Below are 14182 nucleotides of genomic sequence, written 5' to 3'. Positions count from 1 at the left end.
AAGGGACCGACCCCCTGAAGGGGCCCTCCCCGCAGCAGCCCCGGAGCGCAGCAGCACCAGCAGCCGTGCCTGGCCGTGACCCAGCCTGCTCTGCACCGTTGATTTAATATTTGCTGAACACTCAGCAACATGCGATAGCAGTCCGGCCTGAAATTGGCTTAGAGCACTAGGTCAGCTGCGTTAACTCGCTGGCCATTGTTCTCCCTGTCATTAGACATACGCTATAAACCTGCCACCTGAACCAAAAACGCCTTTTTCTATTTATGTATTAGTCGTGCTTGCATAGTTAATTATTGCATAGTTGATTATTATCTGATCTATGTAACCTGCAAGAAAAAGTCACATTTCTTCAGGGCTCTGCAGTTACATTCTGGGCAGCCAGTTCGCATTCAGAAGTCCCTTGCTCCGGCACATACACGTTTTTGCTAGGCTGTCCCGCATCGGGCAGTGCGGTCAGAGTGCTTGCAGAATCGCTGCAAACATGAGCGTGACACGCTGTAGTCAAATTCCCACCAGAAAATTTGAGGCAAGAAAGGAAGATAACAGGAAAACCAGGAGCATTTTGAGCTCCTGTTCTCCGCAGAGCCGCTCTTCTGATTGAGAGGCCCTGCTCCTATCGGCTGCTCTGCAGGAATTGCCCCCAGCACCGGCAGCCAAGCAAGCGCATCCCCAAGTGGCCTCGTGTCACTACGCGCGGGCGGGGGCTCTGGATGGGAGCCCATCATTTAGAAAGGATTATTCCTGTGCAGTGATTACATGGCACAAGATCAGCTCACACCTACGCAACTGCCAGCAAAATTAGTGTAAACAGAGTTAAACCGTTTCTGATATGAGTCGGCACCGGTTTCTTTTTAATGCAGGCTGTTGGCTGATTCTGAATCCATGTGGCTGATAACCGATAACTCGGCGTCGATCCATGGCACACATTTTCCTTCACTTGCACCTGTGCTAAATGCAGGACAACAAGCGTTAACGCGGTCAACCCCGACTCGGGTTTGAATAACTACCTGGGGGCCAGGGCTTCGGAACCAACACGCTCCACCGGCGTCCACCCTGGCATCTACAGGTGTTTGTAGCTCAGGAGCAGAGGAAGATCAGCATGGGGTTTTGCTGCTGAAATAGCAGCGTGCAGAGCAGGTAATGAAGAGCACATGAAGCAATTTGCTAAAGATCACTATTGCTAAACACACAAAGCGTACTAAGCAAACCCTTTGGTCCGAACCTAAACGAACCTCTCATTTTCTCATTCCACATCTAAGTAGACAACTTATTTCAACAGTAGTATCTCTAGCTATAGTAAGTGTATCTGCGAGCAAGCAGAGAGATGTGGTTTTGTTTTGAAACCTGTTGCACGTAGGTGCAGGGAACAACTTAAGAAACGCTCTGAAAATATAACCGAGCTTTATGCAATGGACAGCAGCCAAATGGCTCAGCTTCAAATGCCTCCAAAGCTTTAGGGATGTTTAGTTCTGGCATTTTCACCGAGACAAAATTGGACCAAAGACAAAGATTGGCACCACATCAGGATACAGAACTTCCTATAGTTCTGGGAACTTTGAGTATAAGGCTTAGCCACGGTCTCTTACACTTCCATACATTACATGTGATTATAACGGAGCGACAGCACGGGTGCAGTCGGTGCGAAGGCATTTCTGCGGCAGGCGGGCTGCCGGGGAGCAGAGCTGCAGGGCACCGCGGCGGCTCTGCGCTGGGGCACAGCTGCTCATCAGCTCCAGCCTGGCTTTGGGTGGTGGTAACCAACTTCACTGCTCTTCGGCAGCTGTTGGGAAATGCGCACGCTGTCCAGGCAACTGCCTGGTGGCAAAATGTCCGCAATACATTTGGTAATCTCACCAGAATGAACACGGAGGCTAAACTCAAACTTCTCACCGTGCAGCGCAGAGAGCGATAGCAAGGAACAAAACCGCTCTAAATGTGATTGCGGACGTTTCGCTACTGCGGCATTATTTTGGTACCAAGTTTCTGACTCCTTGCTCAGGCAGTGTTTCCACTCGCTTGAAAATAACTGAGTAAGGAAACAGCAGGCACAAACAGAAAGCTTGTTCACCGTGGCTGAGGAATTCCTCGGGCTAGCAAAGCAAAGGAAGTCGAGAGTTTGTATGGAGGCAAAAAAGCGGACATTCGTGCTGCTGGTGGTCAGCCCTTCTGAGTAAACACTGGAAGACACTGGCCTTGCGTGGCTTGGCAGGGAAGCTGCTCGCAAGAGGCCAAGGTTCCCTGTGCATCCCGGCAGGGTTAGCGGCTCCTCCGAGCCAGCACAACGGAGAGGAGCTGGGGGAGGCGGCTGGGACAGCGTCAGAGAGCAGAGGGACACCCCCGCAGAGGGAAAACGGTATCTTTTAAAAACAGCTTGCCAATTACACCTATTTTAAGCTGCGTATCTCACATTGAGAACTTTCTGGGCTCACATTCATTAAATCTGCTTCCAGAATGATAACTAATAAACAGATCTGCAGCCTTACTGAAGCGCATCCTTTACTCGTGTTTGAAAAATACGGTTTGTCTGATGGCTTTCAGCTCAGTTACCTGTCGTTCGCAACAGAAAGGGTGCGTATTGAGTAGCAGGTAAAAATAGTCACTGCTACCAGGAAGTCCTGGAGGGACCAGGCTGATCGGGTATTTTTGCTGGTGGGTTTTTTTCTTCCTTTACATAAAAAATTGAGATTTTATAGTTTGGAGAAAGCACATTTTGTTTTGGCGAAAGAGGCCAGACATTGCAGGGGCTGTGTCATGTAGGACAATGTATTAACAAGTAGTGCAACTTACTTCTGCTACATTCATTTGCGAGAACTTTCTAAAAGTTTCTGAAATGAAAAGCACTGTAGCCCATGATGACTACAGATGTGAGAATGGTAGGCTAAGCAGTATTAATGGGCTCCCACAAAATTAGAAGCAGAATTACATCTAAAATAGGTACAGCACGTTCTGGCACCAATCTGATTTTTTTAACCTTAAAAGATTTTTATTATTTAAAAACTTATGCTGTATAATTTTGCTTTTCATTTTCTCCACATGGCTTCTGGTGGAGGCTCTGAGAAGTTCAGAAAGTAGGGCATGACTTTCAGATAAATAAAGTGAAGTCCTGGGAACGCTGTCACTACCTTCTACAAAGATGGACCCTATCATTATCTGGAGCTTTATCTTATTTGAGTAAATATTTAAACATCTTTTTTCAAGATATAAAAAAAATGTGTATGCTAAGTATTGCTTTTTAATGTCAAGCCAGATCACTAAGGGCATCTTGCTGATGAGAGACCTGAACATTCATGTCCTTCAAAAACTGCATTTATTTCTTATTCAAATACCCAGCTCTGGATCTCTGTCTTTGGAGGAAAGCTCACAAGGACCCAAGAAATCTCTGTTAGGGCAAAGCACTGCAGGAGCCGGCACTGAAGCCTCGAAGCACTGCGTATAGGTCTGAACTGTGCCTCTGGGCCTTCTCCACTGAACAACAAAGTGAAAAGGTGAAGCACTTACAAAAATGGAAAAAGCAAACAAAAGGAGTGCCCTAAAGTGAAACCCAGGACTGAACGTCATGGGACAAAAATATCCACAAACAAACATTACCCTGAATCATAGAGTAAAAGATGACAGATGTTGCATTTCCTTATGTATTGGGTGTCCTGGTTTTGGCTGGGATAGAGTTTTTTGGCTGGGATAGAGATTTTCTTCCTAGTAGCTGGCGTAGTGCTGTGTTTTGGATTTAGTATGAGAAGAATGTTGATAACACGCTGATGTTTTTAGTTGTTGCTGAGTACTGCTTATGCTAGTCAAGGACTTTGCAGCTTCCCATGCTCTGCCAGGTACACAAGAAACTGGGAGGGGGCACAGCCAGAATAGTTGATCCAAACTGCCCAAAGAGCTATTCCATACCATATGGCATCACGCTCAGTATAGAAACTGGGAGGGGTTGGCTGGGGAGCAGCGATCGCTGCTCGGGAACTGTCTGGGTATCGGTTGGCGGGTGGCGAGCAATTGCATTGTGCATCACTTGCTTTGTATATTATTATTATATTGTTATTATTATCATTACCATTTTCCTTTATTTCAATTATTAAACTGTTCTTCTCTCAACCCAGGAGTGTTTCTCACTCTTACTCCTCCGATTCTCTCCCCCATCCCATCGGGGCAGAGGGAGTGAGCGAGTGTCTGCGTGGTGCTTAGTTGCTGACTGGGGCTAAACCACAACAATTGGGTTTGCATGGCAAGGTTTTGGTAACGGGGGGGGCTACAGGGGTGGCTTCTGTGAGAAGATGCCAGAAGCTTCCCCCATGTCCAACAGAGCCAGTGCCAGACGGCTCCAAGATGGACCCTCCACTGGCCAAGGCCAAGCCCATCAGCGACAGTGGTAGTGCCTCTGTGATAACATGTTTAAGAAGGGGGGAAAAAAACCCCACACCACGGGGACACAAACTGCAGCTGGAGCAAGGAGTGAGAATATGTGAGAGGAACAGCCCTGCAGACCCCAGGGCCAGTGCAGAAGGAGGGCAGGAGGTGCTGCAGGCGCCGGAGCAGAGATTCCCCTGCACCCCTGGTGCAGCCCATGGCGAGGCAGCTGTGCCCTGCACCCACGGAGGCCCACGGGGAGCAGAGATCCCCCTGCACCCGGGGAGGTTAACGGTGGAGCAGTCTGTTCCCCCACCCCCGGCAGTGGGGACCCATGCTGGAGCAGGCTGCTCCTGAGGGGCTGCACCCCGTGGGAGGGACCCACGCTGGAGCAGCTCGTGAAGAACTGCAGCCCGTGGGAAGGACCCACGTTGGAGAAGTTTGTGGAGGACTGTCTGCCGTGGGAGGGACCCCATGCTGGAGCAGGGGAGGAGTGTGAGGAGTCCTCCCCTGAGGAGGAAGGAGCAGCAGAGACAACGTGTGATGAACTGACCGCAACCCCCATTCCCCATTGCCCTGTACCACTCGGGGGGAGGAGATAGAGAAAATTGGGAATGAAGTTGAGCCTGGGAAGAAGGGAAGGGTGGGGGGAAAGTGGTTTAAGATTTGGTTTTATTTCTCATTACCCTACTTCAGTTTTGATTGGCGATAAATTAAACTGATTTTCCCCAAGTCGAGTCTATTTTGCCCTTGACGGTAATTGCCGAGTGATCTCTCCCTGTCCTTATCTCGACCCACGAGCTTTTCGTTGTATTTTCTCTCCCCTGTCCAGTTGAGAGGGGGAGTGACAGAGCAGCTTGGTGGGCACCTGGCATCCAGCCAGGGTCAACCCACCACACCTTATCCAAAAGTAGCTCATGACCCTGACCAGCAATGGAAGGGTCTTGGGCAAGTGACTTGCTCTGGAGTAGGCAACGGTGTGGGCAAGAGCATCCCAAGTTTTTAAGCTAGCTGGAAAAAAAATTAAGGTATGAGAATGGAGCTTGTGGTCCTCTGCCACTTTACAAAGTGTCCTCTTCATACCAGGAACCTCCCCACCTCCTGCCCGTGGGGCTTAGGAGTTTCAAGGAGAATCTGAGGTGATCCTTGTGACTAGATGCACGAAGGTTGCCAGTTCCAACTAAGTTTTACTGTGAATTTGGGAGCTTGTTTGGCTCTAGCACAACTTGGAACTCTAGCCTACAACTCTCTGTTCACTGGATGTGGAAAAAAAAAAAAATTGCGTCAGATCGCCCTGTGCGCTGGCACTGAACACTTCCCCTTGGCTAGCCAGATGTGCGCAAGAGTCCCAGTGCCAGGGAAGTAAACGTTGTTTCTCCGTGTTTCTGTCACAGTGGGACCAATTGTTGTGAGAGTGCTATACGTGTCCTCTACTACCCCAGAGAATATGGGTAAACCACTGTCAGCAGAGGCAGGAGGTACAAAAGGGATGGATGCTCATACACCGACCAAAGTTCACATGCACTCTTCCTCCCGTCAAAGACACTTGCAATTTCATGAATTTATGTTTTCCATCTTTCTTTCATGTGGTCCCAGAACAAGCCTTCTGCTGGTTTTCCACAGAAGCAGAATCTGGGCTCCCTCTATATGTTCACCGCCAAGTGTATGGATGAGCAAGTGGGTCACAGTCTGCAGTCACCTGAAATAAACCCAGAGCTGATCACATTGACTACCTTGCAAGCTAAAGAAACAGTACTGAATGCCAGCGTGGTGAGCTCCTGGGCTTTGCTGGCTCCATGTTCTGGGGGCTCTGGAAAATCCCAGACCTGAACGCAGCTCTCTGGCAGGCTGCGCTCTGCGGAGATGAGCACAGCCCGCAGGGATTTTTATGGCTGCTCGGGAGCCTTTCTGGAAGGAAAAAGCTGTCTGCTCGGGAGATCGGACAGTCCAACCCAGCTCTGAGCAGGGCAGCGTCCAGTCGGGTTTTGAGTATCTCCAGGGATGGAGACTGCATAACCTCTCTGGGCAACCTGCCACCCTCACAGTGAAGTTTTTTCTTATGTAATTTCTTGTTTATGCCCATTGCCTCTATTTCTTCCACTGGGCATCACTGAGAGGAGTCTGGCCCCACCATATTTACCCTCCCTGGCCCCATCAGGAATTCGTACACATGGATGAGAACCCTTCAAGCCTTCTCCAGACGGACCCGCCCCAGCTCTCCCAGCCTCTCCCTGCAGTGACGGCTCCCACTGGTGAAGGGCTGTGTGCTTCACCCTTCCTGCCGCTGCCCTCCCTGCATCAAAGACGTGAAGCCACTTAGGCGATTTTCTTGGACGATGAATGGAGGAATTCAGTCTACGCTATGAGAACACCGACTTCACGGAGGCGGCTGGACTGCTGTTAGCAGAGCCACTTCACAAGAAATGCATGAAAGGGGAAGTTCACGGCATGTGCTTTGCATGGACGTTCTTGGAAGTTCATTTGTTTTCACATGCTGTTGTCCCACGGGCTGTTCAGAGCTAGGACAGAGAGCCCGGCTTTCTTTATAGTAAACAGAGGAGATGATTCAAAATGTGTTGTAAAACAGAAATTACTCTGAAGATCAAACAAGCAATGATATTTTAGAGAGTTAAGATGGGGAACCTGAGCAAGATTTTATACCAGCTTTCAAAATAAAAGACAAAACCAAACTCCATTGTCAGGCATTTAGCCCACAAGTTTATAACAGGTATTGCATCAACAGCTAATAAGATCCTATCTCAAAATACTTCTGAGATAACAAAAGTTAGACTTTGAAGCTGCTGAATATCCTGGAAACAAGTTGCAAGGAAACACAAATCCACAACATTTTTTTTTCAATTATTGTCAGGATTGCCAATTATTTCTATTGTACAGACAAACTGAGGTATCTGCTTGCTCCTGTTGTACAACAGTTCTGCCAGGGTACTGTTCTTCATGAGTCTTGGAGGCTTTAACCAGCAAGAGGGTTCCCTTTCACTGGGTCTTAGTAAATTCCTTGGAGAAAACCTTTCAGAACATAGTTGATATTTTCACTTAGCTGCTGTATTGGGCTAGGATGCAAATGGCAGCAGCAATGGGGGGTGGGGTGGGGGCGTTTTGTTTTACACTCCTATCTCCAGTTTCCTATTTTCTCTTGTAAACGAACAGGGAAAAAAAAGGAAAAAAATGGTAGCGACAGGAGGATACAGCCCTCTACTGGCCCCTGCCACCACTGCTCACAAAGCGGGGGCCCCCACCAGCTGCTTGGTGACTTTGCAGAGCACAGTTATTCTGCTACTGTCTGTGGTCTGGTATTGGTTACTAAAAAAGGAGCCCCAAAATACCTTATTTAAATTTGGCTACGTTTCAAAAACTTGACAATTCCTGGAATTTCCATTTAAGTTTCAAGGAGCGGTGCTGGAAAAATGTTATTACAGATGCATATTCCATTTCCTTTCCAGAGAAAATCAAGTAAGTGCTGGAACTACTAAAAAGAGACATTTTTCTTCTAGCAAAAGCTTAGGCCCTGTACCATTGGATCAATCTAACTTCATGCAAATAAGACACAAACACCTACAGAAATCTTGCAGATCAAAGTAGAGCATTTTCCCACCAGTGTTTTGTGTAATCGGAGAGGAATGGGGAAGTTGTTACTAGTCGACCGCTAAAATTTTCCATAGTAAAAGTTATTAATGTATCAGTTTTATCATACACGTGTGTGTAAGAACAAACCAATACCCAGTAACAGGGTAGATCTGGTGACAGGTAAAAGGACCTGCGGTAAGAGGATGAGGAAGGAGTCACCAAGAGGGGAGTTTTTTCTTTGTTCCTTCCCAGCAGCTTTAAATTTCCTGCACACTTGGACTTTGCCCAGAACAAACTATTTCATTGCTCTAAGACTGAGCGGGAGTTTTATGGTGTGAAATACATACATAATATTGCACTGTTGTAACAGAAAATAAGGTTGGCTAGAAAGCGCTATTGATTTTACGTTAAAGTCAGCAGGAAGGGAGGAGGATGGCGGGGAACTGCGGCCAAGGCTCCAAGGCCTAATAGATAGCCAGGGCGACGGGATTTCTGTAGCCCCGCACAGCGGCCGAGCAATGGGGACGGAAGACTGAGGATGTCCGGGCTGGCCCCAGCCGAGAGCCGGCCGATGATCCCGGCGGCTGCCGCTCCTTGCTCAGTCAGGAGCTCGCCCATCGCTGGCAGCAGCAGGGCAGATTTTTCTCTCCCTGCTCTGCCAGCAAGGCATTTCACCTCCAAAGGGCCCCTACCCAAATGGGGATTAATCCCCAAGACTCCCCAGACCTCTCCAGGCGATGCTGCCGTTGGGACATTCCAGGCAAACGGGAGATTTCCTTCCCCAGCCCTGTGAACCCTTTGCCCTAAGCACTGTGCTGCAACCACCACCCCTCTCCCAGGCTTTTTCTGTTTTACCTAAAGAACGTATGGCTCCACGCTTTGCACCGAGGGAAACAAATAGAGCGAGAAGATGCTTCTCCTATACTGATTAGACGAAGCGCTCATCTCACTGAAGTATTTTGCCTTCGCTGTGTTTAACACACGTGACTACTGGACTGATTTATAAACCCTCTTTGCCACCAAATAGGTTGTCATATCCGCTTTATTCCTATAGGACAACTATAGGAAATAGTCCTATAAAAATCACAGTTTGTCTTTGAGAAACTAAATGAATTAAATTCAGAAAGATGGGACTTCATGTCTCATGAAATAAACTCTCGGGTGACATATCTGTTGCTTTCAACATTTAAAAAATCTTTTTAGTTTTAGGAAAAAAAAAAAGCATCTGAAAAATTAGGGTCTGCTTTCAGAGCTTGTCCTAAATAATTATCTTATTTCTGGAGTCTAGTCTAACTGTTGGGTTTGTGACATCCCAGTTTACCCAGTGTGTCCAAACAAGGTTCCATCCCATTCTCATCCGCTGACCTCTGGGGCAACGGGCCACCCTGCTCCCGCCGTGCTCACGCCTTGGGCCACCGGGGCCACCGCCGCTCACAAGAAACGCAGCTGGCACCGATTTTGCAGTACACAGAGCCAGTACAATTCTTTCTTTATTCATCCGGTGTTAGCATGAGCTGGCATGCTCCAAAACCAAATAAAAAAAGCAACCTAATCTGAATCTTGACATGCCGGCCACTGAAGTCTAAATCACTTTCTCCAGAGGTAGAATAAAAGCTTTTGTTTGTTGGCTACATATTTCTAGTAAAACATTTAAGCTCCATTTGCAAACACCAGCTCTATCATGGTACCAGGAGAGTCAAGGCTGGCTGTGTAGTACACGTCCCTGCACTTTCAGTGCCATACAGCGCATTTTTTTATTGCGTTGCAATACCTTCTTTAGGATGCTTTTGTTTGTTTGTTTTTGGAGCTGAGCCTCACGCGATGGTTAGGTTTGCAAAGCAGCTGTGATGCACCTACAGGTGCATAACCGAGACTCCGAGCCAGCCTGCTCAAAGCTGGTGTCGGCCGACTCCTGTGAACTGCCCAGGCGTGGGCTCCACAGAAACTTCCTGAAGTGGCAACCCAAACCAGCACAGGGATGTGATCTGTAAAATGCTGGCTCGTCTCCGGATTAAAAATCACTCAGTTTGCTCACAAAATCAGACAAGCAAGACTTAAGCTAAAGGATTCCTGGTGCAGCTCCACCAAAGCGTATTTCACAGAATTAGCTACGTGTATGTATGCTTTGTACTAAAATGCTTATTAGACAGGTTGACCTAGAGGAACACATGCAGAAATAAAACCCAAGCAATACAGTATCACACTTAGCTTCTCGGTTCTTCCCTAATGACAGATCCATAGCTACTAGGGTCGGAATGGGCAATTACGATCATTTTGTCTAACCTTTCATTAAGGAATTAGGGGATCCCAGAAAAGGCTAAGAGCAGCCGCTATTCAGAAAGGATTAGAACGGTTTAGGGGAGGGAAAAAAAAAAAAGCAAGATCTGGCTTGCAATCTGCAAAGCATATACCTATGCTGCAGACACTTGTACGTTCATTTGTGTCCTCTAACCTCGAAAAATAAAGTAGTGCCTTCAAAGCAGACACTATGGGTTTCTCTACATCACTGTCTAAAATAATTTGCATGCTGTACAAGTAAAAAATGGTACTAACTTCAGAGACTCACCAGTTTGGCTACACTGTACCAAGCTCAGAACGTAGCAGCAGAGTATCGCTTACTAAGCACCGAAGTCAAGACTCAAATTGCATAATTTTTTTTTCCCAATGAATTTCTTGATTAAAGCAACAATCATCCACAAACACAACTGCTTCCATATAGCCCGGCTGGACCAAACTTCAGAGGAACGACCAGGTTTCAGCGCTTCACGCCGTGCTACTCACCGAGATGCAACATCAGGGCGGTGTCGTTGCCTTTCACCGGTGCATTGTAGATCACAGCTGCTGTTGCACCCCTTCTGGCTGCCACCTTAATTTTTTCAGCAAAACTGCAATTGCCTCTTTCAATCAGAGCTATCCATGGTGGGTTTGTGATGCTGAACTGGGTATTTGCATCACAGGCTTGACGATTAGCAGATTTAGGAATGGCCACAAGCCCCTGAGCACTAAGCAGAGGAGAATTTAATCCATACAGGCCACATTCGCACTGCTCAGACGCAGACCTGTTGCTAGCGCTGTTGAAATAGAATAAACTCACAGAGGCGCTCACAGAAAACGCCCCTGTAGTCTTGAATAAAATACTAATAACCACCAGAAGGCAGAAAAAACTGAACTTATCTACTTCCTTCATTGCTTATTCATCTAAGCACAAAATGTAGATGTCTACAGCTATTTTCAGCTGGCGGTGGCTGTTAGCCCACAGCCTGCTGATAAGTTTGAAATTTCAGTTCCAACAGGAACTTGACACCACCCAGGTACGGCCTGGACCTGTCGGTGAGCTCATCTGGAGCGGGGGCTGGGACGCGACACAAGCGACACACCTGCCTATTGTGAGGTAGAGATGCAGACCGAGGGGCCTGCAAGCAACCTTCAGCCCTAACTTTCTCCTCCTTTTTCACAAAGCGTCATTCTCCCCCTCCTTCTCTCCCTTTACTGCACAAATTCCAGCTTCGATGGTGCTCAAGCCCCCTGCTCCTATCTCAACCTGAACACCACTTCAGAGGACGAGGTCATCTTTCATTCAGTGACGTAAGCTCAGGGTTCTCACTTCACAATGCAATCTGTGATGTAATGACCTTGTTAAAGAGGTCAAAATTGGAGGGAGTCCAAAGGAGAAATGCGGGGAATGACTTGTTATCTTAGTCTAAGATAAAGTCATCAAGACCTTTTTCCCATTTTTCTGCAGAAGTCACGCTGCACAGTGTTGAAAGCCAAGACAAGCTGCAACTGGTGGCATATATATTGACAGAAGCTCGACCTAGTTCTCCTGTAAAGATTCTTTAAAAGAATGAGCATGACTGTAGACAAGATTCTTGGAAAACTGAAACAGTTTTCAGAAGCGCAAAGAACATGGAAAGAAATTGAAAGAAATAATCCAAGACATTTACATATATTAATTCATTTATTTATATTCTCCACTTTTCAGTGTTGCACTAGTTCTACAGCACATTAATTCAAAACTGATCTTAACCTCTAAGATCTATGACTTAGCAAGTTTTATACACTCAAAAGTACCATTAGCTACATACAGTTTACCTTCTGATTTTCTTTGAAATTAATGCTGGAAACATAAGAAACATGCAAATGTAAGACTGTAGAATACAACTCTTTGGTTTGGTACGAATTCTACAGTTAGGGAATGTGCTCTGATAATATTTTACCTCAGCAGCAGCAATACACAGCAGCAAGAAAGATTATTCCTATGACATTTTGCAGGAGTAAAGATTCTGTTTCTTGGTTTAACATGGCAAAATTAACATGTTTTGACAGACTCCGGATCAAAAATACTTTGGTTTTATACTTGTGTCAACAAACACCAAGTGAAATAAAACAGCAAGTAGTTTCTTTGCAGAGGACCTTCTCCCTGGTGTTACAGTGCTGGTCTGACAGGGAGGAGAGAGACAAAGTGGTGGAACCATGTATTAACATCGCAACACCTCAGAAACTGAAGTCGGCATATTAAGTTCAGTGTAGCTTAGGGGGATGGGGAAAGTGCCTCTACAGAATGACCCAGAGTATTGAAATTCCAAGTCTACTACAGGCATCAAATATTCTCTAGCCGCACACAGAGAGCCTGTACTTCTAACATTGGCACTTCATTCCGCAAGAGTAAATCTCTCTCCTTCCCAGCTTTTGCCATGAAAAATTTCAAACACCACTTCTGTAAAATAAAATTATATACTTTAAAGTCTCAAGCACATATTATACATATTTCACACCATTCTGAGATTTCTTTTAGAGTTAGGAAGTCCTAACATGGAGGATGAAATGATTAATGCTACATGTTTAAAGTGTCATAAGCAGTGCAATGTGGCAAACAGCCTTTGCTGCCTTTCTGCTCCATGGGATGGATGGATGGAATGGCTAGAACAATTGAATCGAGTGGCTCTGTGACAGCGTTAGCCACATCAGTCCTTTTGTACAAAGGTAATTACTTTAAAAATTGCTTCTAGAAATAATGGTGTCATTAAAATTAGACTTCGACTTGAAGTATATCTAAATAAAAAATACTGGCTGACACAGTCAGCGTGGCTCAGTTTGGTACACGAAGTGCTGGTGCTAATCCCTCTCACTCTAGAGCAATGGCCTCTCATCTTCACATACCCATAAGCAACAAAATTACAGAACTAACATATTGCAAGCAACACCGTGCTCTTCTCCAGTTGGTGTGTTTTCATTTTGCCTTCTGTGACAAGGTTACAATGTACTCTGAAAGGCATGGGTTGACAAACATTGCTCTAGAACTAATACTATATGATCAATACAAAATATAAACATACAATACATAGTCACATTTAATTAAATTGCACGGGGACTAAAAGTTAAGTTAAACTTTTCTCATCAATACATTTTTAAACTGTAAACCACACTAGAGAGACAGAATAATTTAATGAATTTCTTTAGCATGTTAAGGCTTCTTATCTGAAGTTGCCTACGAACTTGTACTATAATAAAGACAGTTACATTTCTCCTTCAGTTATCATTAACTGAAGTTATGGCAGAGAATTTAAGTACTTGAAGACAAAGTCCACTGTCCCCAGGGCAGACAAGTGAGCTACTAGTTGAAAGAGATACTCCCCAGTTACCAACAGTCCGCCAAAATGTGCCTAGAAGTTTTCCACAAAAGAATAAATCCGTTCCTATAAATTAACTTTGTGGGCTTTGGTCAATAACAGTACAATTCAACTGGCAAGCTTCCATAATGCAATCATTTCTTCTCAAAGGATTGAACTGAGACCAGCATTTCACATAGACAAGTTGTCAAACAGCAATGTGCTTTAGCTCCTGCTTGAGAATAATTTCTTAAGGATCCAGTTGTATAAGTGATTTGAGGCTGTTCGACAGGGGAGGAAAATGTGGGACTTGGTTCTGAACTCAGCAGGAGCCAGCTGCTACTTAGTATACAACTATAAAGTTGACAGAATTTTACAGAGTCTCTTGCTCTTGTGGAAGTAGCAGCTTCTTGCAGCTGCTGAGCTCCTTCATGTACTCGGAATACAGCTATTACTAAAAAGAAAGGATACTGGTGAACAACAGGAAAAAAACTAATGGTGTGACAAACTCTGTATCCTGCCATGCTAAGCACTCCTTAAAGACAGTTTTGCTCTTGCAAAGCTAGAAGCAAGTTCCACTAACAAAGTTTCTTTTATTAAATACTTCATTATTTTTTTATTAATAAATAAAATATGTTAAA

Source organism: Pelecanus crispus, chromosome 13 (genome assembly GCF_030463565.1).
Source record: "Pelecanus crispus isolate bPelCri1 chromosome 13, bPelCri1.pri, whole genome shotgun sequence".
NCBI classification, from domain to species: Eukaryota; Metazoa; Chordata; class Aves; order Pelecaniformes; family Pelecanidae; genus Pelecanus; species Pelecanus crispus.
This window is presented reverse-complemented; position numbering follows the sequence as displayed.